General features: G+C 39.5%; 1 long non-coding RNA gene across 1 annotated transcript; it reads right to left on the bottom strand.

Annotated features, from left to right (window-relative positions):
* Nucleotides 1-1,929: 1,929 nt before the first annotated feature.
* Nucleotides 1,930-27,703, bottom strand: LOC142829642 (uncharacterized). The gene is made up of 3 exons (XR_012904279.2): nt 27,050-27,703; nt 3,408-3,527; nt 1,930-3,306 (listed from the first exon to the last, which is right to left on the bottom strand). It is a non-coding gene; the product is annotated as an uncharacterized LOC142829642 (long non-coding RNA).
* Between the last annotated feature and the right edge of the window lie 92 nt (nt 27,704-27,795).

Genomic DNA, 27,795 nt, shown 5'->3' with positions numbered 1-27,795 from the left:
TAGTTTATTGTCCTATCCAGGGAAATATGTATCTTAATACAGTATACTTCCGATAATCTGGCATCTTTGGGATCTAGGTGGTGCTGGATTATTGGATATGCCAGAGTATCAGGAGGTACTGCATACTCCCCCCCCCCCCCCCAACCTTATGTTCAGGTCCCGGAGTTGCTGGTACAGCCATGCGTCTCCCTCCAGGCACTGGGGCACGTGTGCTGAGCAGCCGGCTTTTCAGTGAGCTGGCTGGGATGCCGTGTGTAACTCAAGCCCCCTCTGCTTCCCTTCCCCAGAGCCAAACTGACTCTCCTCCCTGCTGACCCATTCCCCTCTCCCCACCTCCCCACAACCTTGTGCTCGGGTCCCGGAGCAGCCGCACGTCTCCCTCCAGGCGCTGAGGCACGTGCGCTGAGCGGCTGGCTTTTCAATGAGCTGGCCGGGATGCCGTGTGTAACCCAATTCCTCTTCTCTCCCTTCCCCTCTCTTCCCCCAGAGCTAAATACCTCCTTTCCCTGCTGTAACCCATGTGAGAGCAGCTGACCTGAGCAGCTCCGGGTTCCATCCCGGTTCCGTCAGGCGCACTTGCCATTTTGATGCTGGACTACCGGGAGTGCCGGACAATTGGGTGCCAGACTACTGGAGTTTTACTGTAACTAAATCTAGTGTGAAATCCTGTTCTCAATGAAGTTATGGGCCTGCCTGTCCCCGGTAGTGATTTCATTGTGGCCATGATTTCACTTTAAGAGCCTGTCTACACTACAATTAAACATTCCCCTTGGCCTGAGCCTGAGCCAGGTCTAATTGCCATGTAGACATTCCAGCTCAGGCTACTGCCTGAGCTCTGAGACTTTCTCAGTCTCACAGCATCCTAATGCTTGTACCTGAATATTTACACTACATTAAACAGCTCCTTAACCTGAGCCTTCTGAAAGCCCCTGACAACTGGAGTAGGCCAGCCACCAATTTTTAATTGCAGTGTGGGCATTACCCTTAGATGACTTATATCACTAGTGAAATATTTGTGCTTATATACTCCTGTCTTGCACACCAAGTCCTGTTAGCAGATCAGAACATCTGTACATTTCCATTGGTTCTGCTTGTTTGCAGATGCCCTTTCACTCTTGATTCTTCATCTTTGTTACCAAGAGGCAGTAAGGCTGGAGTTCACTGCTTCCACAATAATGCTCTATTGTTGGAGTACTATGCCTAGTGGCAATGGAATTAAAATGTTAGTGTTTGCTCCTCTACATCATTCATCTGCTTAAGAGCTATGTGAATTGTCTTTGTGGACAATAGCCCTGGGTTATTTCTGATGCAGTTCAGAAAGTAAAGAATATGTTTATTGTTAATTTAATTGAAATAGTGCATGAATTAACTATATTTTAATGGTAAGATATTATTCTTTGCAATTTTCAATGCTGTCATTAACATTGGATCAGTCCCCAATAGGAATGTAATAGTGCAGTTGATTAATCGAAGCAAAAGTTTATAGCTTTAATGCTATAGACTACACACATTTCTACCCCCCACCCTCCAGTAAATTTTTTAGCAGGCTGGGCAGCCCAGCTCAGTCTTAGCTCATGCCGGATCCAGAACCTGACTGCTGCTCTGAATTTAAAGTGAATTAGGAGCCAGGCGGGCAGAGAGCCCAGCTCAGTTCTAGCTTATGCCGGGTCTGGGAGCGGAGCTCAGCCCCCTCTACTCCCGCCAGTCAGGGGATGATGCCACCCTGCACTGCTTCCTCTGTATCAGAGGCGGCAGTGCTGGGTGACAGGCAGCCAGTCTGCGAAGGGAGCTGGTTTTTAAACTGGCTCCCCTTACGGATCAGCTCCCACCTGGTGTCCCTTGTGGATCAGCCCCTGCCTAATACAGAGGCAGCAGCACCAAGTAGCAGGGGGCTCCTTGGGAGTGGAGCCAGAGTACACTGACTGCCAGCCCCACCCCAGGGAACTATAGAATAGTCGAGTAACTTATAAGAATTTATTAGGTTAATTGACTGTTCAATTAACCAATATTTAACAGCCCCAGTCCCCAAAATTAGTATACTTGTCATGTCTGACAGTCTCTGATGAATTCATATAAAACTTGGTTTTCTGTGCATGGAACTCACCTGCATCAAATAAATGCAACAGTAGACAGTCATTAAAATGTATGTTTGCATTCATTTATTGAACAAATTGAATCTCAAAGGGAGACAGCACAGAATGCTAGAAATTGAATTTTCAGAGTTCTGAAAAAAAATATATATGGCTGAGTCCGCACATGCTCCAGTCTTAAGGGTGGGTGAACTAGTGGATCACAGAAATCACTGACAGTAAAATTCCTAAAGTACTAATTTGAAGACCCTTTTAGTTGCCCTTTAAAATGAATTATATTATATGATTCTGTTACATGTTGCTGAATGCTCTTTGCTAACAGATTTGGTTGTGAATATTTCCCATATCCTGAGCAGGAGGGCTGACAGTTTTGCTGGGCCCTTGTGCAAGGTGTGGAGTAGTGGGTCCATGCTCCTGGAAGGGGAGGGGCCTCTCTTGGAAGGGGCAGGACTGGTGCTAACGAGCCCTCAGCTCCACCCCAGTGTGCCAACACCCCAACTTTCAGAGTCACCCAGAGCACAGCTCTCTGGAGGTGATTTAAAGGGCCCTGGGGTTCTTTTGAATCACCAGGCTCCAGGGAAACATCTTCCCCTGCAGTCCCCATCAACGAGCCTGTTCCAAAGGTAGGTGCTGACGGTAGAAACCTTCCCTGATTTTCACTGCTCATTCTCCAGGTTAGGGAGGGAGGGGCTTAGGCGTTTTTTTGTAAGCAGCAGGAACATTTAACTAAGCTAAGAACTTGGTGTAAAGCAGTAGTACCGAGCTACTTGCCTGAAATGTAGGTTCTGTTAACAGGTCAGAGGAAGAGGCAGAAATCCCTCTCCCACAAAAGCTACTACCCTTGGCATTGTCAGGGATAGAGAAATAAGAAACTCCCCAGCCCTAGGGATATCAGAGTTGCAAAACTTTTTACTATACACCTCTACCATCGGAAGCTAGATATACAGAAGTAGCAGAAATTAGCCCTCTCTCCCTTATTAAGATCATTCAGTTGAAGGGACTGTAGCCAGAATAAGACATTACATGAGGCATGTGGGGGCAGCATTTATGTTCTTCTGGGGGCAATGGAGGGAAAAAAAATCAGCAGAAGGCTATTCCAACTCCAGTGAATGCTTCATTGCTCAAGATCGGACACTGATCAACATTTAGAGCTGGTCTTTTTTCTTCTTATCACTGCATCTTTTTGACATTTCCTCCTCCTTCCTTCACATAGAAGCTGTGGGATAAAAAAAGACAAAAAATGTGTCCAGTAGCATACACTCCATGATTCTCAAGCAAAAATAGACAAAAAGCCAGGAGTCAACTTGGAATACGTACCTACAATTAGTGACAGAATTTTTGATCTCCTTTCTGGATAGGTACTGACAAGCAACTCTCTCTAAAGGACTGTCAATAGTAAAATGTGACACCCCCTCCATAAAAATCATATTCAAATTTCTACAAGACAGAAAAAGAACATTATTGAATATCCCAATTTAATTCTTCTGTTTTTCCAGTAGCTCACATCATGCTAAAGAGGATTTGATTGTACTCTTGACATCCAGTGCAGCTTTATGTGAGGAAGTCTTATACAAACTCAAGTGTGAGGGTACATCTACACAACAGGGCTAAAGTCGAATTAAGCTACACAACTTCAGGTATGTCAAATGTGTAGCTTAAGTCGATAGCTTGATTCAGCTTTTGGCTGGAAGTCGAAGGAAAAACACTCTTACTCTGACTCATGGTAACCCTAATTTCATGAGGGATAAGGGAAGTCGAAGGAAGAAGTCCTTCAGCTCAACATTTTGAAGTAAAGGCTTGTAGTGTAGATGTGCACTATGTTATTTCAGAATAACTTCAGTTATTTCAAAATAATGATGCTCTGTAGATGTACCCTAAGTGTCCTTTAGTTGAGATCTGCATTTTTCTAAACACATGGTACTAATCAATACAGACAGAGGCTTTAGAAACCTTCCTGAATGCAAACTTTTTTCAGCTAGTATAAAGCAATCTAATTCCATTGAAAGTAGGAATAAAATATCCTCCGGAAAAGGGTTTATTTTCCGGAGAATCACGTCTAGACTGGCACTTTTCTCCGGCTTATCCCCAAGCCAGAAAAAAGCAGCAGCCATGTTAATGCAAATACCACAGTGGATATTTAAATCCCCCGCGGATTTGCCTATTCCAAAGTGTCTAATCTGCATCCCTTTTCCGGAAAAGGGGTGCAGTGTAGACACAGACTTGCAGTCTATGGTATTATACCAGCATAATACATTCTCATGCTTTTGCCCACGCTGCCTCTTCTGCTTGAGATGAGCTCCCTATGAACATTTGCAAAGCTACTCCTTATCCTTCTTCAACTTTCCTTTGCTATGATAACTACATACAATGTGACAATGGTAAGCCGACTGGGGTGCTGAAACCACTGCCTACTCTGCTATCTCATTATTTCCTTGTACTTCCTATTTATATTACCTCTAAAGAGGAGGATCTGGTTGGTCTGCCTGTATCCAGCTGTTCTCTTATTTTGTACTTGGATTGTAAACTGTTTGGGAAAGGAATCATCTTTGTGTTTGTATTGCACCTAGCACAAAGAGATCTTGATGCTTAATGAAGGCTCTTAGACACTGTGGTAATACAAATAGTAAGTACAGCATAGTGGACAATCAATCCTATACTTTTAGCCTTAAATTATCAGCACTATGTGAAGGATAGACACACAGTTCCTATTAAAATAACCTCCAGATCCTGCCTGTTACTCTATTCTCAGTCTGTTAGGAGTAGTGTTCGAGATCTGAACATTCAATTATTAAAAAACCATCTAATTTTTCTATGGCCTAATCGTCAATCACAGTACTCAGTGGCTGCACTGGAAGTGTGTATGAATGTTCTTTAAATCACCTATCAGTCTTACCGCAAGATATTCAAAGGGTATTGCTCCTGGATGGATAAAATTGATGTGAGAAGCCTGCAATTACAACTGGCCATTTGTTAAAACAAGCGCTACATGGAACAATCAAGCACCTAAGAACAGTTCAGCAATGACTTTATGGCCTCCTTCCAGCATAACATACTGTCTCTAGTAGGTTCAATCTCAGGGATTCCAGACATCTGTCATGGGAAGAAGCCTCTGTTCCACAGCCAGAACTGACATCTGCTCAGTTTCCTGTTTAAAATGTTAATTGTAAAATAAAAGTTTAATTAGCTACTCTGTGGCACTGGCTGATGATCATAAATCATAAACCATGATTTATACTTCTGGTTACTGTCTGTCGCCTGCTACAAATCAGCAAAAGTAGTGTTAGAAGACTTTTTGAACTCTAGGGATTACATTTTTGATGCATTATACCATAAGAACTCCTTGGCCTTATGTTTGTTAGATAAAATCTCTTTTGGCCCCAGTGTTATCAGTCTCAAAATTGTAGGTTATTACTTGAAAGAAATAGAGCTTACCATGGAAACTCAATCACAGCATGCACGATCTAGCTATTACTGCCACTCCACAATGCTTATGCCTGGGGAACTGGTAGGGTTAGGAGAGGAACAGATGGATACTTGGCAGCACAAAGGCTTGTACACTGAAGGGGATCAACAATCTTAGGGCAGATCTACACTATGGAGTGAAGGCAACCAATTCCAGCTATGTGACTAGGTAGACTTACCTAGGCATCTTACCTTACTAAGGGATATATAAACCATGCTAGCTCAATGGGAGAATTTCTCCCATTGACTTTCCTTACAGTTCTCATTCTGATTGAGTACTGGAGTTGATGGGAGAGCAATCTACAGTTGATTTAGCAGGTCTTCATTAGACCTGCTAAATTGACCCCTGACCACCCCCTAATTCTCTGCTTCTTACTTGTTTGAATCTGCATGACTCGGTGTAAGAAACTGTACAAGCAAAGCAGATATACAAAAAGAAATAAGCTGTGCAGTGTCTGAAAAGCATTTCCATTTGGCCTCAATATGCCTGCTCTTAGGGGCCAAATATGTGAAGTTTGAGCTGGATGGAATTTTTTTGATAAAACAGATAATTGACATGAGAAGCTGATTCATCAAAACTAAAATGTTTAATTTTTATGAACTTTTGCTGAAAAAATGGGTAGGCAGGATCCTAACAGAACCTGCCTGGTTTCCTGCCACCTCACCTAGTGAGCTGCTGAGGAGCTGAGACTTCCAGTGTCCACTGGCTCTGAGGCAGCCCCATCATGTTAACTTGACTCAGAGGCTATGTCTACACTGCACTCTTCTTTCGAGAGAGGAATGCAAATGAAGAAAAACAAAATTACAAATTAAGCGCAGATTTGAATTTCCCGTGCTTCATTTGCATAATCGCTGCCGTCCACTTTTTCAAAATAACCTATTTTGAGATAGAAAAATTCTGTGTAGATGTGGTTATTTCGAAGAAAAAGACTTTTTGAAATAATCTATACTCCTTATAAAATGAGGTTTAAGGGTTATTTTGAAAGAAGGTTTTTTTCTCAAAATAGGGTATTTCAAAAAAGTGGCTGGCCACGATTATGCAAATGAAGTTTGGAAAATTCAAATCCGTGCTTCATTTGCAATTTCGTTTGTCTGCATTTGCATTCCTCTCTTGAAAGAGGAATGCAGTGTAGACATACCCAGAGTTGGGAACCTGAGAAAGGCTGGCAGCCCTGTAAATACTGAGTGAACTTCTAGGTTCCCCCATTCTTGTTATACCAAATAAAAGCAAGCAGGATCTTATGAGGGGGATAAGGCAAAAAGCCACATTTATTGTAAAGATAATAATAAAAAAAAATAAAGAAAAGATAGAAGCAAACAACATTGTTTAACTACTTAACCCTTATACATATAAACATTCATTCATCCATTTATTCAGGTTCTGTGTATTTGTTATAGTTACCAGCCTGGAAGTTGCTTGTGACAGAATACTGGCCAGGTATTTTGTACACAAGTGATGGTAGTGGGGAGCGAAGTCCTGATCAGATGCGCATCTGAAGCTCCTGGTAGGCTGGCAGCAGAACCTTGGACTCTGATTCCATAGTTTTTTAGTCCAGTTCTTATAGGAATTTTTTCCTATGCCAGTCTATGGAAATTGCTGCATTATGCTGATGTCTTCAGGGTGGTTGCCAGGTGCTCATCAGTGATCTCATCGGGTGGACCTCCAGTACTTGGTTTTCTCCACTTGACACCTTTTGGTTGCACTGGCACCTGACGCCTTCTTCAGCCCTTGTTGCTGTATTCTCAGGCTGGTACCTCTCAGAACCATTCATTCATCGTCCAAGCACTCTCTCTCTCTCTCTCTCTCACATACATTCCCTAATTAATGTTTCCCATACAGTATTTCATATAACAACAACTTTACATATTCAAGAGTTGTAGTTACAAAAAAGTCAAGTTGCTGGGTGGCATTTCTTGAAACATTCTCTGTCTGAGTGCTGAGTTACAGTTGAAGAGAACAGGCGTCAATTATGCAACAATGCCCTTAGTCAATTACAGGGCTTGGCTCCCATAGCAGAGTTAGTGGCTTGACAATGCATTGTTACAATGTATCTCTGCAATGTCAATTTCAAGCAGCCCCTTGCATAAGCTTGAGCTTGCCCTGGGACACGGGGGGGGGGGGGGGGGGGGAGAGCTATTTCTGGCTACATAGTCCTAACATTATATTCCTAACAAATTATATTCTAGAGGGGCAATAATTATAAAAATCTAAACATTTAACAATCTTAACAAATAAATAATAATAAAATAATAATAATAATAATAAATCTAAACACTTTAAGTTGTGAGGAACAAATTATGGGGAGTCACTTCCACTTGGGGGAATCATTTTTAATACATTGATATGTTATCCCTACATTCTCTTGCCTCACATGGCTTCTCCCAATTCCAGGGAACTCCCAGAACTGTTCTTCACTCCCTAGGAGCAGCACAGGGAGTGCAATGGGTGTAATGCATGGAATCCTAAGAGTTGAGACAGCTAGGTGTAGGTGCTCTGGCTCTTCAGAAAACAAAAAAGTTGATTTTTTTTCTTCAAAAAGAAAAATTATTTAGCATTTCAATTGAAAATCCTTAGATTTTATTCCAATTTGAAACTCAGTTTTTGAAATGTCAGAAGTCCTGCAGAACAAAAAAATCCAAGTTTCTATGAGTTTAATCTAAAATATAAATGGACCCCGCCAAAAAAATTTGGACCTGGATTTCTAATTGCCAACCACAAGTCTGGTGATGTTTAGTTTTGGGGTCTGGCTCAGGCCCATGTCTAATCTGCAATGCAGGAGACATGTTTCCAGAATGAATTCGAAGAATCCCAAAGATCTTCAGTTAAGTAAGGCTTATAGTGAGTGAAAATGCTCCAAAAGACATTTTTTTGGAGATAGAAAATGGTAAATCTGACAGCAAAATTTTGCCAACTGATTTTTAGATTTACTCTTACTTTAAGAGTTCTTCATAGAGCCAACCATAGCCACTATTAGGAATACATTTAGTTAATTCAAAGATTGTATTAATTCAATGAATAATTTCCCCCAGAAGAAGATTCCTGCTACTTTGTAAAGTTTTAATTTACATTTGTAATATATTTAAAAAATCCTAAACAATTCTGAGCTGTGAGTTAGAAGACAGTACAAAATCTTCTTCCAGGTACTTGTTTGCTCATGCAATAAATTACACATAGTATTTACATACCTGCCAAGCTCCTCTCATTTGAAGTGAGACTAATAGCTGGCATGCATTCAAAATTCATTTGCTCAAAGAAAAAAAAAATTATATATAAAGAAATGTTGACATATCTAAAAAAGCTTTGTTTGAACAAAAGTTGAATAACCAAACTGAAGTGGTAGATCTATTTTAGGCAAATATTCAATATTTAACCATTTTAAATGAACATTCTATTAATAGAACCAAAGATCTGTTTTAAATACTAGAACAAAGTGACCTGAAAATTGTGCCCTCAGGTTGCTTCACTTCTTAATGTTTAGGTATTGATTTAGCCTATTCCCTCTGGATAGGATAAGACAAAAGAGATGGTGGAAAGGTTCTTAAGTAAATAGAAAATAAATCTAAAAGACACTTGTATATATGAACAAGGAAAATGATATTTTGGACACTACTTTTTGATATTCTCTTTTAGTTTACAAAAACAATTTTAATACAGCAAATATAATTTTTGTAGAAAAATTACCTATGCAAATTTTTTCCATGACCACAGATTCTGGGATATCAACTGGCATGTGGTAACTAAGGGTACATCTAGACTACATGCCTCTGCTGACAGAGGTATCTAAAATAGGCTACCCGACATAGTCAATGAAGTGGGGATTTAAATATCCCGGGCTTCATTAAAATAAAAATGGCTGCTGCGCTGTGCCAGCTCAGCTGATTGTTGGCACAGTGCACGAGTCAAGACGTGGATCGATTGACAAGGGAAGCCTTTGTCAACTGCTCCTGTAAACCTGCTGTGGTGGAGTAAGAAAATATTTTACAAACCTCCTATTCAGGAGGAAACATACTCCTACCCTGGCTCTTCAAGCTAGTGCATAAGGAGGCAGAATTATGATTTTGCCTACCATTACCTACATGTACACACACTGAGGGAGAGGAGATAATGGGGCATGCAGCCATTACGCTCCCTTAAATATTAGAGCTGCAGTTTAGGTAGTCCTAATGCATGACCTGTGCAGTTGAATTAAGGCTAGGCCCATCTAGCCTTTAGTCTTGTGTGCACAAAGCCACTGTTAACATTAGTTTAAATGGATTATAATTAGTAATCTCTCCTTTAAAAGAGATAACTTGATACAAATTTGATTTTACTAATTGCTAATCAATGAAATAAGATCTATATATGTATCAAAAGGCATACATTATAATATGTGATACAGTATTGTTTTTCGCTGTCTGCTATTGGGATGTAGGTTGAAATGGAATTGCCAGCTCATTCCAAGTTTTTCTAATTATAATAGACTATACCGAAACTAATGAGAACCATGTAAATGAGTGTCTTTCTTTCTCAGCTCTAAGGTATTGATGCATTCATTTTATAAACAGGAAAACCCATTCCAGTCCATTGGAGGATTTGGCCCCAAAAACACAAGTTTCAAGTGCTCATTTTAGTCAAAAGATTGACTGACCATTTTGTAATAAAATGAACTAGTTACACCCGCGAAACAGAAAGCCAGCCAAGTGTAATAGGTGGAAACATACTCTCTTTAAGAGATGTAATCTTACACTACAAGAAATGGAGTTGTTTTGGAGAAATGAGATTTAGCTTCAATTCATCATCTAATTACAGGCACATACTCCCAATTACAGTAATGCAAATAAATATCATCTAAAGTGTAAGAACAAATTAAGGTCTGCACAGTAGCAAGGGATTTAAATACAGTAATTTAAGGACAAGTATTTTCCTACTAGCTGGACGCATGATGAAAATTTATTGTAATTTGGGCACATGTAGTAAGTAATTGCTTAAAGCAATAAAGAGACTGAATTATGCTGCCTGTGAACCTCTGCAGGTATAAAGCAAGCAAAAAAATATAACCACTGAATTAGAAGTTTGGCAAATTCCATTTCTTAAACAGTAAAAGATGTAGCCAATAGTCTGATTCCCTTCTCACTCATCCCGATGTAAATTAGGAGTCATTTAAACTAAAGTCAATAGCATTTAGCCAACATAACAGTAGTCTGAGAGGCAAATCACCCTCAATACAGGCAGTCCCCGAGTTACGCGGATCCGACTTATGTCGGATCCACACTTACGAACAGGGCTCTCTCGCCCCAGAGCTCGCAGGCAGCGGGACCGCCCAGAGCGCAGCGGTCCCGCCACCTCGACCTACGGGGCGAGAAAAACTGCTCCGGGTGCCCCTGGTCTGCTGGGGACCATCTCCAGCAGACCAGGGACACCGGGAGCAAAGCCGCAGCGGCGGCGGGGTCCCGCACCTCAGAGGCTTTGCCAAAGAGGGGGGGGGGCTCAGCTAGTGCACTTCCCCCCAGCAGACCAGGCTTTTGTTGTGGACCCTGGGGTACAGCAGCTGGGGTGCTGCCGGGTTGGTCCTGCAGAGACCTACCTGGCAGCCCAGCTGTTCTGTCCCAGGCTCGAGATTCAGCCGCTGTTGAAACTGATCAGTGGCTGATTCCAGGAAGCTGGGGGTAGAGCAATTCTGCCTCCAGCTTCATGTAGTCAGCCCCTGGTCAGTTTCAGCAGCAGCGGCTGAATCTGGAGCCAGTTCAGACTTACATACAAATTCAACTTAAGAACAAACCTACAGTCCCTATCTTGTATGTAACCCGGGGACTGCCTGTATTTCTGAAGAATATTTAGCTCTGAATGATGGCCCAAACTGCATGGCGCTACCTCTGTGTAAGAGGGCATTAGACCCTCCCTCTACTTCCACACAACATCCCTGGGTTTTGAATTTGGGAACATGAGTGTGAAAGCAGGCTCTTTGCTGGCCAGGCCTCTCGTGCATATTGCCATCCAAGCAAAAGGTCAACTTCCCCTTGATGAAAACCCTTACACTATGTAACTTAAAGATCAGCGATGAACAGGAACCAAAACCAGACCCAAAAAGTTCATGTAAAGTTCGTGCTGGTTGTGCTGACTGTGCCATGCCCAATAAGGCAGAAAAGGAAAAACAGGAAACCATCTCACCCCCTTACTCCTGTCACTTAACAGACAGGGTCTGCTAGCCTATCACAAAAAGCGTGCAAAAACTCTCTCTCTAAAACAGCTTCCCCTCCTGTATCAAATTGAGGAATCCCGAATAAACATTGGATGGCAGAATATGAGCCAGGTCTGAGGACTGATCACCCGAGGGCCACCTCCCTCTCACCACTCCTGTAGAGCGTAACGTATACCAAACATAACGAATACCAAATATGTTATTATTGTAGTTTGTTGTCTGTTAAATGTAAGTATTGTTATCTGAAATTGTTTAGAGGTATTGTTAAGTAGTAGTGTTAAAAGTTTTAGATAAATGATTAGACTTATAAGACTGATGTAAATGTAACTGTTAATAAACCCTAGTCCCTTGTTAACAACTATTGGGATTTAGAGAAACCTCAAGGAATTTTCTTTACTGTATTGCATTTTGCTTATTGGACATTTTAATAATTATTTGATGCCTGCATATGTAAGAAATTGATAAAATAATAATTTATACGTAGAAGCCCTTTAATAAAAGTTTAAAAGATATTTAGTAATAGTTTGCCTGTTTCTGTGCCTCCCTGGGACTAGCCACATTTCCAAACCTTTTACTTTAAACCACAATGAGGTAAGCAGGTTCGGAGCTCCTTTTTTTGAGCAAGTGGGATGGGCCCCAGAGTGGACAGAGATTAGATTCTGATCCCCAAGCTGCTGGGCAGCTCAGCTGAGGCAGCAAGAAAATATGATACTGTTACAGGGCCAAGTATCCACTGGAGCAAATTGAGTTGCAAGGTAGAAACATGCTATGAGACCTCTTTTAATGGAGCCAAAATAAATGCTGAGGAAGAGTCATAAAAATCTGCTAGATGAAAGAGATAAACATGTGGCCTTTTATAACTTATTTTATTGTCATGTTTTGTCTCCACATGAAATGGTCAGATGTAGCAGCAGTATTCCATGACCTTCTCACTCCTGGGTAGCTAATGGATGTGGCATGAAGCTTATCAAGCAAATCCATCTGAATTCTATTAGATCAGTATAACCAAATACTTCGCTCTTTGGTGTCACCAGCTGATGCAGCAATGAAATATAAAAAGCTGTCAATGAGTTGTATTTCTCCGGTGACAAGAGAAAGATTTTCCCTGGTGGGTTATATGAAGCCATGTACTGCAGCTAAAGCATCAGCTTGTCCTCCAGTGACACATCACTGACTGCTGACTGCCAGGAGAAAGGTTAACTTCCTTTAGAAAGAGTTTTGGTCCTCTTATTACATTGAATGATACTTGCAAAGCCACCTTGGCATTTACGTTCACAATAATTGTAATTGGGACCTGGCAATCCAGCTCCTCTAGGCTGCTTTGAAATTCTCACCGATCAGCTTATACCCTATTGATTTCAGTCAGGCTAGCTGCACTTGAACCTTTTTAATCCAGCTACCCCAGGAAACAGGGAATGACAGATTGAAGATTTTACTGGGTAAGGGAGGGCATGACTAGGGTGAGGTTGGGGCACTAGGTCTGGGCATGACTAGGGTGAGGTTGGGGCACTTACCTGGCACACTGCTCCCAGAGGCAAATATGGCTCCACTGTCACTACCAGGCATTGTCCCCCCTGCTGCTATAGGAGTGGCAAGAAGAAAAACACAGGGGAAGCAGAGTCGACATGCTGCTCTGCCATTCCCCCAGTTGGAGGAAGGGGGAGTGGCGGCGCACAGAGCTACTTCCTCCTCCATACTACCAGTGTTTCTGGGTTAGGGACACCTGGAATATGGAGATTTAAGTGGTTTACACACTGGCCCCTAATTTCCGCAATGGGATTCCACCCCTGCTCGGCCCCACATTCTGCCCCAACTCTACCCCTTCTCCCAAGCTCTACACACTGCTTCTTCCCACCTCTGCCCTCAAGGCCCTCCCCATGTCCTGCCTTATTCCTGCCTCCACTCTACGTCTTCCCTGCGTAGTCTCACCTCATTCTACCCCATCCCTGAGCACACCCCATTCTCCCTCCTCCCTCTCCCTCCCACACCTCCTGTGTGCCATAGAATAGCTCTTCTCCAGGGTGTAGGAGCTGCTGGGAGGAAGAGAAGAAAGAAGTTGATCAGCAGTGACTGAAGGCAGATGGGAATGGGGAAGAGGAAAAAGAGGCTGGCTGCCAGTGGGTGCTAAGCATTTGCTAATTTTTTCCATTGGTCCTGGAGCATGCTCAGTGTCAGCACCTGTGGTATTACATTCCATGGTTAGCGGCTCAGAGCTAAGTCCAAAATAAATGGATAGAGAGGTAGAGGAAAGACATTTTTGTTTAAAATCTAAGATGCTACGAAGAGAAAAATGAAAACAGATTTCTGTAAATTTGTCACATTCTATGTCTACTTGGCAATTCTTTGCTGTACTAGCTGTGAAGAATCTCAGTCAGCGTGAGGTGATTTTTTTTTAAGGCAAATATAGTTTCAGGCAGCAGGATTCAAGTTGCCTTCTAAGCTTACAGGAAATGAAGGATTTTTAGATAAATCAAAAATCAAATACGCCTTGTGTGTGATGGTGAGAACACAAAGGAAATACAATAAAAATATTGAATAATATACATCACTACAATATTAAACAGTACACTCCTGTTTCAGTAAGGAACTTTTTTCTTAAATGGATTTTAACACAAAATATATTTCTTCAAAATACATGTTTCATTTTGCTAGCCTCTCTTCTTGCTGCCTCATCTCAATAGTTATGTTGGCAGTGTCTGAGTAGCCAATCCTTCTTTGTCATCTCTACTTTACACCATTTTTCTCATTCCATTCAGTTCTCCTCCTCCTTCTCTTTCCCTATGTCTTCCCTCCCTCCCACCCATAACTTCATCACTGTCTTCTCATTTTAGTATCGTACCCTCTTCCTGAGAGGCTTCATTTATCATGTGCACAACACCTCTGATTTAATAGGAACAAATGATACAAGATTGAAAGGAACCTCCTGGATCAATTAATCCAATCAGCTATTGCAAGGGACCCCATGATATAATCCCCTTCATAAATTTGCCAAACTCCATCTTAAAATTAGTTTGGTTTTTTCCTCCCACCACTCCTAATGGAAAACTGTTCCAGAACCATACTCCTCTAAGGGTTAGATATGTTCTGAGTTCTAGCCTAAACTTTTTCTGGGCCAGTTTATAACCACTTGTTTTTGAGCCAACATTGTTCTTTAGCTTAAAATAGCTTTTCTTCTCCTCTGATATCTACCACCTTGATGTATTTATAGACAGCATTCATATCCCCTCTCAGCATTTGTCTTGTCAGGCTAACAAAGTCAAGTTGTTTTTATCTTCTCTTATAAAATAGGCTCTCCATTTCCCTGATCATCCTAGTAGCTCTTCTCTGTTCCAGTCTGAATTTGTCTTGCTTACAATAATCCACATGAAGTGGTAGCAGTGCTTTGAACGACGGCATTAATACTTCCCTCTTTCTAATGGAAATACCAAAGTTTACATGTCCTAGGCTCACATTTGCCTCTTTTACAGCTGCATCCCACTGATGGGTCATGATCATTCCAGGGCTGGTTAATATACACAAGTCTTTCTTCTCCTCTCATCATTTCCTGCTGGTAAGATACCAATTTTATAATATGAAATGCAGAGTCATGTACCTGGGGACTATTTTGGATTTCTATAGTAAATTCCATCTTATTTCTATTTCTAGTGTTCAAGGTAATTCCATTCTTCCTGTACACTACTCCTCCCAACTGTTGATGCCTCGCAACATTGGATGAGGGCAGGTAGGGAAGTGAGTTTGTCTGGAAGCATAAGTAGGAATTCTTCACTATAATAAATATAACACTAGTGGTTCCAACTGGAATTTTAGTATGTTGTACTGTGTTCATAAATAATGATGTTATTTAACAACAAAAAACCTAGAAAATTTATATTTGTTATGCCATTGATAAATTATACATATATTTAAAAGAACAGTTCAAATCACATGGAAATTAAGGCAGAATGAATTCAGTTATCATATTACAGATGTGTACAATATCAGGAGCTGTTTAATGTTCTAACCATGAATTTTGTACTGGTTAAGTAATTCTAAAGGCTCATTCCAGGAATAGTCCTGTGGCGTCTTGCGGTTTTTCTACGCTACGGGATAATGTCAAATTAAGATATGCAAACTGAGCTACATTAATTGTGTTTTTAAAGTTGCAGACTAACATGGCTACCTCTCTGAGACTTCATTCTGGGAATGTACAAAATAATCATTTCAGAGCACTCCAAAGGAATTTAAAATGCTAGGAGCTATTTTGCCATTTGAGACTTCAAAGGCAGTCACTCTGACTATAGGCAGAATGTGCTAGTCCTACAACCAGGATTAGATACATTATGGGCCTACTAATTAAAAAATAAAGCAAAAGGCATTCCAATGTAACTAGATTGTCCATCACCCAGAACAGTTTAATTGACAAGAAAGTCACAGATGCTATGTTGGAGAAGAATTTTTTTAGGGGCCAAATGCATTTCTGGTATATATAGGCATAATTCTTTAACCTTTGCAAAGCTGAATCTGCTTATACCAAATCTGAATTTGATTCTGAGCCCCCACCAAAGCCATAGGGTAATTTCACAAAAACTACTAAAAACATAGCTAGTCAATAAGCTTCAGAATTTAGCCGTCAGTAAATGGCACTCTGTTTTCATGTCCTCTGACTCAATTTTTGGAAGAACATTGTTAAATACTGGTGACCTGAAAAGACAACATGGAAGATAGAGATCTATTCAAGAAGTTAAAACTGAACACTGATGTTCACAGACAACATAGTGGTCTATTCAGTGCTTATTTGTAATGAAAGATGTGTCAGGACTCAAGCAATTAGATGCTAGGGCTCAAACAACGTTTTTACTTTCATAACTGACACAGCAAGCCAAGAGTCGCTGGGGCTATGAACTGCCAAGCCTAGAGGTGCTGGGACTCAATCATAGCAAGTCCTGGCACAAATTAAACACTGGTTGGAATGTCCCATCAGGCTAGTGTTATACCTCAATATATGTAGCAACATACTCAGATAGAAGATCATTTCTGCATGCCTTCCCCATTGAAAGATTAGTAAGACCCATAATAGAAGTGTGTTCACTATACTCCAAACATCTATCTCTACACTTCAGGCCATATACATGATACACAGGGCACTCACTTGCATGTCTAGAGCCAAAACTCACTTGGAATAAATCTGATTGTTGACATAAAGGCCAAATATCTCAGGCAAAAAGCTAAAGTTCTCATCTACATGTGTACCCTGAAGACCATATCTACATTCTCCACCAGAGAGAATTTTGGTGACTAGTACAGTGACTGCTTTGCATCAGGCTGATGTAAGACATGTTTCCATTTTAGTTTTATACTAAGTGGATGCACTCAAAGAATTTAATCTCTGGAATTAGACATTTTCTACATCTGAGATCAGACACTAACCATCCCAATACTCAATTTTCCATGTGCCTAGGATTTGTGCTATACTACACTACATGGATAGCCAAAAAGAAGTATGCAATCACAAGACCTACACATAGGTCTCAGTGATAAAGATTTAATATTGTATTCATCACTATGTCATAGATAGTGCTGTTTTACTGATATAGTTATTTCTAGGATACCCAGGGCCATAGAATTTGAATGCCAATGCATTAAAGATGATCAGCTTGGCATTCAAAGTTTAGGGTGACCAACCCAGGTTTAGGGTTATTGCTATGTGCTTTAGACAAAACTATCAGAAAAAGGAACGCAAATTGTGGAGTGCAATTTGCGTATCTTTTTCCAATAAAAAGCAGCACTCTAGCCTGGGTGCATAAATAAGAATTGGCACTACATAAATCTTGAGAGATGATGCTGGAGTAGAACACTGAAGGGTCTTTTCAGATTTTGCATTCCATTTATATGGCTATTTGTTGAACACCTACAACTTTCCTAATTGTGAAGACAATGGGAAATGAGGCACTCAAAAACAACACAGGATGAAGCATTTAAAATCTTGTGTTTGATGGAATTTGGTGAGCTGTATTTTTAGAATAATTTCAGAATCATGAGCATAATTTTAAGTGGCAGAAATTATAGAATAAGTACGTACTTGAACATATAAGTTCTCTTTTTAGTATGCAGTGAGAAATTATACTGAACATTATGTAATTCATTCTTTTGAAATTTTGCTCAGGGATTCAAAATGACCTAGTGGGCCAATTTTATTGGATTTTGGAAATAGTTTTAGTTGCTGTGAAAATGACCGTTCAAGCAGTGTTCCAACAAGTGAATAGCTAGTTACACATACACATATTGTGGCACAGAAAGGATAAGTCTTCTAGTTTGATTTCACTTATGCCTCTATATAGAATAGAATTTCAGCTAAAAAATATTTTGTTTTCTTTTTCCTCATAGCGTATCTCAGGGAGCTTTAGTGTGTTTGTCTATTTTTAATTTTCAAAAATATGGTTGTGTAAGGACATTTATTCAATAATCAAATAAAGTATTCCACTTAGGAAGAAACAATCAATTGCACACACATCAAAAAGAGAAATGACTACTTAAGAAGTAGTACTACAGAAATGGATCTAGGGGTCACAGTGGATCACAAGCTAAATATGATTCAGAGTAAGACTTACAAAAAAAAAAAGTGCAAACATTCTGGGAAGCATTAGTCGGTGTGTTTTAAGCAAGATACAAGAGGGCAAGACTCCATATTAATTAGGCCTCAGCTGAAGTATTGTGTCTACTTCTGGGTGCCACATTTCAGGAAAGATGTGGACAAACTCCATTTTGGGAAAGATGTGGAGAAAATCCAGAGAAGAGCAACAAGAATTATTAAAAGTCAAGAAAACACAGCCTATGAGGGAAGATTGAAATGACTGTGTTTGTTATTATCATATCCACTCTCAGTCTTCTCTTCTTCAGACTAGTTTTCAAAAACATAAAAGATTGTTACAAGGAGGAGGGAGAAAAATTGTTCTCCTTAGCCTTTGAGAATAGGACAAGAAGCAATGGTCCTAAATTGCATGCAAGGGACATGGAGTGTGAACATTAGGAAAAACTTCGGGGTAGTTAAGCTCTGGAACATACTGCCTAGTGAGGTTGTGGAATCTCCATCATAGGAAATTTTAAGAACAGGCTAAACAAATACCTGTCAGGAATGGTCTTGATAAAACTTGAGATGAGTGCAGGAGACTCACTCCCACTCCTGAGGTTCCTTCAAGTCCTATGATTCTATGGTAAGATGAAACCATCTTGAATTCCCTTGTACAAGCATGGCTAACACTTCCTCGATGGGTCAACATGAGCTTCCAGAATCCTGGCAATCGAGCAGGGGTATTTCACCTCACAGATGAGTAATTCTTGAACCATTAAATTTATCAGATGCAAACAGGTTTCCCTAAACTATCAGGAATGCAAAAGATCTTTCCACCTTGTTTTTTTCTTTTAGGAAAAAAATTCACATTGGTATTGTTAGAATTAGCAATTTTATGTAAAAGTTTGGTTCCCTGTACGTCTTCTATAGTATCTTAGGTTACTAAGGAATTTCAAGCCTTGATATAGAACCATTTCTTCTTAAAGAAATCACTGGAACTTACGGTATAATCAAATAAATGTCAACCCACTGAATCACATGGGTTTTTTTAATACAAAGTTTCTCTTTCATTCTAATCATACCTTTTAAAAATAAAAAGCATCAACGTTTAGTTGAAAATGTATGAAGTATTTTAAACAGAACTTACATCCCATAAAAATGACATAGCCACAACAGAAAAACCACTGGATATTATTGTACTTTTATGGAGAAACAAAAATCAATACTATAATTTCCATTTATATTGTTGTACTAGTTTTCAGCTTCATTATGACTCATTTTTTCATTGAGAATTGTTTTCATTGAGGATTAATTGCAGTGTTGTGAGACAACAAGCTTGATACTGAGGACAGCGGAATTCAATTTGGGGAATGCAGGTTTATCCATCTTGAATTGCACTTAATCTTTGTTAGTAGATTAACAAAATGTATGTTCCTGTTTCTTGCAGATTACAGAGAAATGCTCGCTCTAAAGATAGATTAGAGGTAAAGATCCAGATCTTCTATAGTTATGGCTAGAAAGCCATTAACTGTCATTGGCAATATCTTTATGATACACTATAAAATTTCCCAGCATTGCCAGGGTCCTTGACTTAATTTTTGTTTTTCTTCATTTAAAGAATTGCTGTGGGGTGGGGCTGAGGATGAGGTGTTCAGTATTCAGGCTGCGCTAGGGACATAGGACTAATCCAGCTTTCACCCATTGCAGCAGCTTGGGGCCCAGGTGAGAAGCACCTCTCCGAGGCTACCCCAGCTCCAATGGGTACAGCTGGGGGAGGGGGAACGTCCTCTGGCAGAGTGTCTGGGAGTGAAGGGAAAGTGCATCATTTGCTGCATTCCTCAAAGAGGAACAGCCAGAAACATTCCCATAAAAATGGGAGAAAGCTGCAGCTTCCCCCCACCATCCCTAAAGGGAGTCTTTGGGCTGGGACACTCCCAAATGGGGGATACATTCCCAGGCAGCTCTTTCAATCTGCCTGGGATTCTGTCCCTTTTCTGTATGGTTTTATGCATCCTCATAAGGCAAGAGAAAACTGCATACCAAATTTGGTGGTCCTAGTTCTTACCATTTAGGAGGAGTTTAACAAATGGATAGAAAGACAGACAAACTTGCTTGCTCACAAACTCTCAAATATATAGTAGATGAAGACAGCCAAATCAGAAAAAACAATATTTATACAAAGGAGAATCTTTATCAAAAAATCCTCTTAAGGTCTCCTCTTGTTCCCTATTAAGTCTATGAGGTACTCTTGTAAAAAAAATTATACACATTGGATCAAATTCATTATTGGTATTATTACAGTGACCCAAACACAGAGCAACCCAAATAATACATTTGCCATACAGATTTCTGGCATGTGAGTGAGTGGTGGTAATACAACTAGTTACTGCAGGAGGTATTGAACCCTCACTTGAATTTTTAGGTAAATTCAGATTCAAACCCAAATGGATGACTCAAACTCATCTCTGTTATGAGCCCAGATCAGCCTGCTATTTTTTTAAGATGCATTCAACTGCTTTAACCTGGTAATTGGATACAGAAATCGTTAAATTAATAGTGTTAGAAAACAGTGTGAAACAATAGCATGGAACTTAGTTGTTTAATATTATTCATGAATCTCAGCAACAAGGCTCATGCATTAGGGATATATTTCCCCCCTGTTGAGCAATCAGTCCTATTAATATTACCTGGACTGATTTTTGCATATAGAGAGTTGAAGAGGCCATTTAGCACCTGCACCAACAACTGCATGGATATGTGCTCCAACAGGCCTATCACTTACTTCTGTGTACTTGTGGAAAGTCATTCTTTGGAACGTTTCAGTCATGCTAAGTATTCCAGCTTGCTGTCTGTAAATATAATGCCTTTCAAACCGCATAATTTAAACACCCCCTTGAAATGTTTTATACAGTATTAAATATGCCACTTCTTACTTATTTAGCACCCTGAAAAGTTATTGTTAGTCATATAAATTCATTATTAAGCAAGTCAATATACTATGAGAGAGCCAGGCACTGGCAAGTAAGTGGTAGGAAAAAGTTTCAAAGTCATCATGCATGCACATTTCTAAGAGATTAAATTAAAATGATAGTTTGGTAACTTTTTAGCAGTTTTAACCTAACTGTAAACAAACAGCTTCTAATCTGGTTAAATATATACAAAACAATCTGCTTTCTTGTGGAAACCAATCAAGTTGTAGAATAATCTTTGTTAATATTTGGCTGCCTTCACTATCAAAACATAATCACTTATGTTTAGGCTCCACCCTTCACACTCTTAGCTCGGATTATGTCAGGATATATATATGTGGCTGCTACTATGCAAATTGCTTGAGAAAACTGTTGCATAAGACATGCATTGCCTATATTTGATATGTGCAAAGAATATTAGTTACAAGAAGGGAAGTAACTAAGAACTAGAGGGTCACCAAATGAAATTTATGGGAAGCAAGTTTAAAACAAACAAAAAGGAAGTTTTTCTTCATGCAGCTCATAGTCAACCTGTGGAACTCCTTGCCAGAGGATGTTGTGAAGAGCAAGACTAACAGGGTTCAAAAAAGAACTAGATAAATTCATGGAAGATTGGGTCCATCAATGGCTATTAGCCAGAATGGACAGGGATGGTGTCCTTAGCTTTTGTTTGTCAGACTGGAAATGGATGACAGGAAGGGATCACTTGATAATTACCTGTTCTCTTCATTCACTCTGGGACATCTGGTATTGGCCACTGTTGGCAGACAAGGTACTGGGCTAAATGGACCTTTGGTCTGACCCAGAATGGCCATTCTTATGTTTTTATTTCTTGTGGAGAGATGGATATAAAATAAAGAAGAGCTGGCACTAGAGAACCATGTATTTTATTCTGAATGGCTGCTAGCTATCTCAACCCAGAAGTGAGAGGAAACACAGTTCTGTTAGGCTATGTTTACTCAGCAGCGTTATTTCAGAATAACTGACGTTATTTTGAAATAAAGTCAACGTCTACATGACAAGCAGTTATTTCGACAATGTCAAAATAATGTCGAGCTGGAGGACTTCTTACTCTGACTCCTGTAACCCTCATTGTACAAGGAGTAAGGGAAGTCAGAAGAAGAGTGTTCTTTCTTGGACTTCCTGCTGTGTAGATAGTGCCAAAAGCCGAAATAAGCTATTTTGACTTGAGCTACACAATTGAAGTAGCTCAAGTTGTGTAGCTTATTTCAGCTTCAGCCCTACTGTGTAGATAAAACCTTAGTGAAAACAAAGCAGGAATAAGAATATTCACAAAAAATAGCTCCTATATAGTTTAACCACAATAAAAAACTTAATACCTTGAAAATCTTTTTACAGCATGCAGTAATTAAGGTAATGATTTAACAAAATCCAGACTTATTTTTACACTGGTATATTATTATGGAATAATTACTAGTTTACAATGTAATGTCCAACTGAATTTTCAAAAATATACTTCTCTCCCCTTGCAACTGTTTGCTCCATAGAAAACTGAACAGCATAGTGCAACACAAAATAACATCAAGCAAGGAAATTGCTGAAGAAAACCACAGTCTATAATTTGAACTGGGACAGCCAGGTAGAATAATTTAGCAACATGTTCAATATATTTTTCATCAGTCCTGTGAACAGTAGCTTTAGTAAAATAGTCTTAAATTTATAGGCGAACAATATAAAAGGGTAGCTGATAGTGGTAGGAAAGAAAAGTAGAAATACCCCATACATAAATGGAACAATCCTTTTCACATATTCAAAAATTAGCACAAAAACCTGACTTGTTATTAGCAGAAAAGATAATATGTAAGTAAAATTGTCTTCTTACATAACATGACCATAAGTCCTTCCAATGGACTTGCATCCTTCTCTGCAAAAAAGCTCTAGAACTGTCAGTCATGAGCTGGTAAATAAAATGAAGCAATTGCTATTTCATCACAGTGAAATGAGTTCTGTTGCCCTAAGAGAGATTTTCTGGAGGGAAAGGTTAATGCCTCCAGCTCATTATTCATTGTGTAATTTTGGCTTCTGAGGTTGTTCTTCCTTTGCTTGCTTATTTTATTTATTGTGTTTCTTTTCACATCAGTGTTCAAACCTGCTCCAAATCTTTAAAGGTACTCAGGAAATAGATTTGCTTCCAGAGGGCAAAAAATTGAGAGTATGGATTTCTTTCTTACTAAGCCAATTCTGCAGAACGAAATTGTATCCCCCTCACAGTGTGACCTTGCGGGCCCAGAGAGGACACCATTTGGTAGGTTATGCACTGTATACAAAAAATTGTGGCATGACACTTTCAGTAAGGTACGCTACTGCTCAGGCTGAGTTTCAAGATATACAGATGCGGCATATCCTGTTTTGCAAAGCTTTCCAGATATGACCACATTACCATTTGACTACACCGTACCAGTGCGCACTGAACACTGCACTCTATACTCGATCCTGCTTTCAAATTGTAATCTCTTCAGGATAGAGCAGGGGTGTCCAAACTTTTTTCAAAGAGGGCCAGATTTGATGAAGTGAACATGCGTGAGGGGCGACCATTTTGCCTGACATTCTTTGAACCATTAAAATTAAATGCAAATTAACTATTTTATGCAAAGTTTATTGCAAACGGCATACTTTTCATTTCGTCACATGGATGACAAATCTAAACAGGTGTTAAATCACTCTGCCTTTCATATCTGAAGGCCAGATGAAAAAAAAATCCAGGAAACTGAAATATATGTCAGGAACATTGTAAAGTACATTACATATTATTGGTAATAAAGGTTGTCTGTCAACTTTTAAGTTCAAAAAATATGAACAGGAACATAACACCAAGTATACATGTTGTGTCCAAATATATTTATAACTGATTTAGACCAACTAACATTAACTGAGATTTTACAATGTATTCATCTCAATACATATGGATTCGTTGGGGGCCATAAAAGATAGATAGTGCCAAATTACCCGGGGGGCCGTATTAAACTGGAACACGGGCCGCAATTGGCCCGCGGGCCGGACTTTGGACATGCCTGGGATAGAGATTTGGTTCTTCATTCAGCACACTCTTCCTATTATAAAGCACTGATTGCACTAAGAAATTAAGAACAACGAGCTCAGTAGAGGAGAGATTGGCTTATCACTTATTTAAAATTCAAGCATCACAGACAGTTATTAAAATAACACCTGTTTTCTTTCTTTTTTGATGGACTTTGATAATGGAAGAAGGGGCTTCTAATTCAGGTGTTCTATTCTTCACAAGTGAAGAAACAGAGAAGTACAGTAACATTCCCAATGAAAGACAGATTTCATCAGGGGAGAGCCATACTGAAGAAAGCAGGTTATAAACACCATTCTTTGTCCCAGGTACAGATTACTTTTTTTTGTCAGTGAAAATAGTCAAACAGCAAAACTGAATAAATCAGGAGACTCTGTTCTTTAGGGTTACTATTTGTAACCAGTGAGAGTCTGTTTTCCTGGGCAGGAAGGCACATTTCCCGCTGGATCATAGCCATCCTTGCAGTGATTAGAGAGTATATTAGATGGAAGAAGACAGATCCCAACATTCTATCTCTTGGTTATTTAGCGATTAGAAAAGTGTTGGTGGTCTCTGTAAATTTCCTAGTAAAGAGATGTCTGGAGATCACAAAAACTACTACCAGAATGATGACCATGATTGGCAGTCTCAGCAGAGAGGCCACGTAGTGAAGGTGTAAAGGTCAACCAGTAAAAGGAGGCAGCATATTGGCAGTATGGAGAAATGTATGCTATTGATAGCTATATTTAGCTTCCAATTTCTAAATTTATTTTAGAAGAAAACGCAGCTGGAGAAAGTTTGTCCTGAAAATCCAAATCAAAGTACTTGTTACTGAAACAAGAAATGATGTAGTATCATTTTTCTTCCTAAAACAAACATCCTCTTGTGGAGGATCTTTGTTGGAAAAAAAAAAGTAGGTTCTTCTTGAGAAATATTTTATGCTCAATACAAAGCTAAAGGAAAAAGTTGTGTCTCCTGAAGTAGCAGGTTTTTTGTCGTCTTCTTCCCGTACTTGCTATTAATATGCCAGAAAATGGAGGTGAAAGACTTTGCTGTTTCACTAACAAGGTTACAAAAACTGTTCTCTGAAGCTATATGAGAGTAGAAATTAGGGTAACTCCTTGTTACATGAAAGACTGTTTAAACAAAAAACTATATTGGCTCTTGTTTTCTCAGAGAAAAGCATCAGGACTGACCCAGACTGAGGGCACAATATTCTGGTAGGAACAAAAGCAGGCTTCTCTTTCATTTTACCTGATTGATGATGGATACCTTTAAAACTGCCTCCTGTTCACTGTAAGGAAGGGCATAGCTTAGTAGTACTGATTAGTAGACACTTTCAGCGGGGAAAATGCAGCACAGGCAAGTATTTCTATTGCGCTGAGAAGGGGAGAATGGAAAACATTGAACTGGTTCTCTTTTGACCTAATGCTAAAAGGTGCTGAAATCCCTCATCTGTTGAAGAAAGCTAGAGTTGAGGGACCTCAGCAATGCACTGGAGACACTCTGATTCTGTACCTTAAAGAGCTTCTGGGAAATTCAGACACCATTGTAGAATAGGGGATTGATTCAGCAGTTCTTAGGAAAATCTTCCACTGAATTCAGTGGGCAATCTGATCTTGTAGTCCTTACTTTGGATTTTAAATTCAGAGTTGAGCATCGGCTGATAAAAGACTGCTAAGTAAAGAAACATATGTTTATAGTACCAGTGTTGTTTGGAATTCAAGCACAGTGCTGATTCAAGAAGCTGTTACAATATAACTGCTGTATAGTCAATCAGTTGCTACTAGTGCTAGAATTTGAGTAACAAGTCCTATTTAAGTAACAGTATTCTATTTATGAAAGACAGTGAGTAAGGTGGAAAGTACTACATTTTGGACTGTATTTTTAGGCTCCAAAAACGTGGAATATTTTTCCCTCTGGTGTCTAATAGGTGAAATTACAATTGCTAGAATGGATTTTTGAGCAATTTCAGTATTTTAATGAATTTCTAAAGAATGTGAAACTTTGCTAAAGGTCAACAGCAGGTTTAGATATAATTTGTATTTATTAGTTTACTTTCTAATTAACTATAGAATGTGGGTTCAATCCTCCTCACACTGATGTCAGCAAGAGATTTGTCATTAACTTCAATGAGAACTACATTTCTTGTTATAATAAAAATATGAAGGGGAGAGCTATTACAAAATTAGTTGTATAAATTAATTTGTATCACACCACCAAATCACAAGAAAATACATTTTTAGTAAATGGCAGTTAACATGGAAAAGAACTTCTGTTTCACAGAGAGAATCTAAAAAATATTATTACTTGAACTGGGGGGAGATGTAGAACAATGCACTGCTACACCTACTAGTATGATCTGTAATAAAAGGCCACAGCTTCTAAAAATGGCCAACATACTTTTCCAAGCTCCCTGCAATCTGAAATTAAGCCTGCTGCTGAGCTCCACCATTTATCAATGGGCCTTACATGCTTAAGTTACTAATTTCTGTTGAATTTTAACCACAAGACTGAGTATATTTTTGCCTATAGATTACTGCCACTCAAGACTGTTCCATTTCCTGTAACATACTTACCAAAGCAACATTTGCAGCACTATTCTGGTGCTATAGGACTCCTCATACTTTCAGACCAAACTCTTTTTTTTTTTTTTTTTTTTTTAAATGAAGGGTCTGCTCATTTCCAGAAGCAACATACTGCACTTCCTTGCATGAGGGAGGAAGAGGAAAAAAAAGAATGGAGCTATGGTTCCTCCTACTCACCATTCCCTGCTCTCATGCTCTTGAAGGTTTAGAGGCAGAGGTCACAGAACGTTCCTGCTCTCCTTCTACCCAGACTCATGATCTGAATGAGACTTTAACAATCACACAGAAGGGCCAGGTGGGAGAAGGACTTCTTGCAGCTGTGTAGGACTGAGACACAATTAAGTCATCAGGTTTTAGTCAGTCCCAGACTATGTCTACACTACTGCTTTTTATCAGAAAAAGGTACACAAATAATCTCATCAGTTTATTTTGGGTGGGTGAAGAGGAGTTTCTAGCTCTCATAGATGCAGAGGTAAAAAAATCTTGGAAGTCTGAAATGAGTGGACTCTAAAGGCTTAAAGCAAATAAAAAGAACCTTACTTTTTAAAAAATACCTTGTGTTTTATAGGCCAAGCTCATGATTCCAAGATGCATGAGACTGCAGTCCTTACCCAGGCAAGAATCCATGATTTGAACCATTTTGCTAGAAGTGAAAAGTTTACTTGCCTATTCTAACTGACTTTCAAATTTAGTTTAGAATCATGTCAGTTTCAGTCATCAGGTTCCAGAGCTTCACTGATCATAGCTTATTTGGAAACACCCTGTATTATTATTCTGAAATGATTTTTTTTCAGGAATATTCAGATTACAGAATTCTAAGCCATATCTTTTGTGAACCAGAAATTCTAAATTTCAATAAGCTCAGGTGAGTAATCGCATGAGACCGACTCATGAGTCATCTGTGCTTTTTAGTCTGAGCCCAT

This window comes from Pelodiscus sinensis, chromosome 4 (assembly GCF_052426305.1).
Source record: "Pelodiscus sinensis isolate ZL-2025 chromosome 4, ASM5242630v1, whole genome shotgun sequence".
NCBI lineage: Eukaryota > Metazoa > Chordata > Testudines > Trionychidae > Pelodiscus > Pelodiscus sinensis.
The sequence above is the reverse complement of the archived record's forward strand: the minus strand, read 5'-3'. Positions and strand labels throughout refer to the sequence as shown.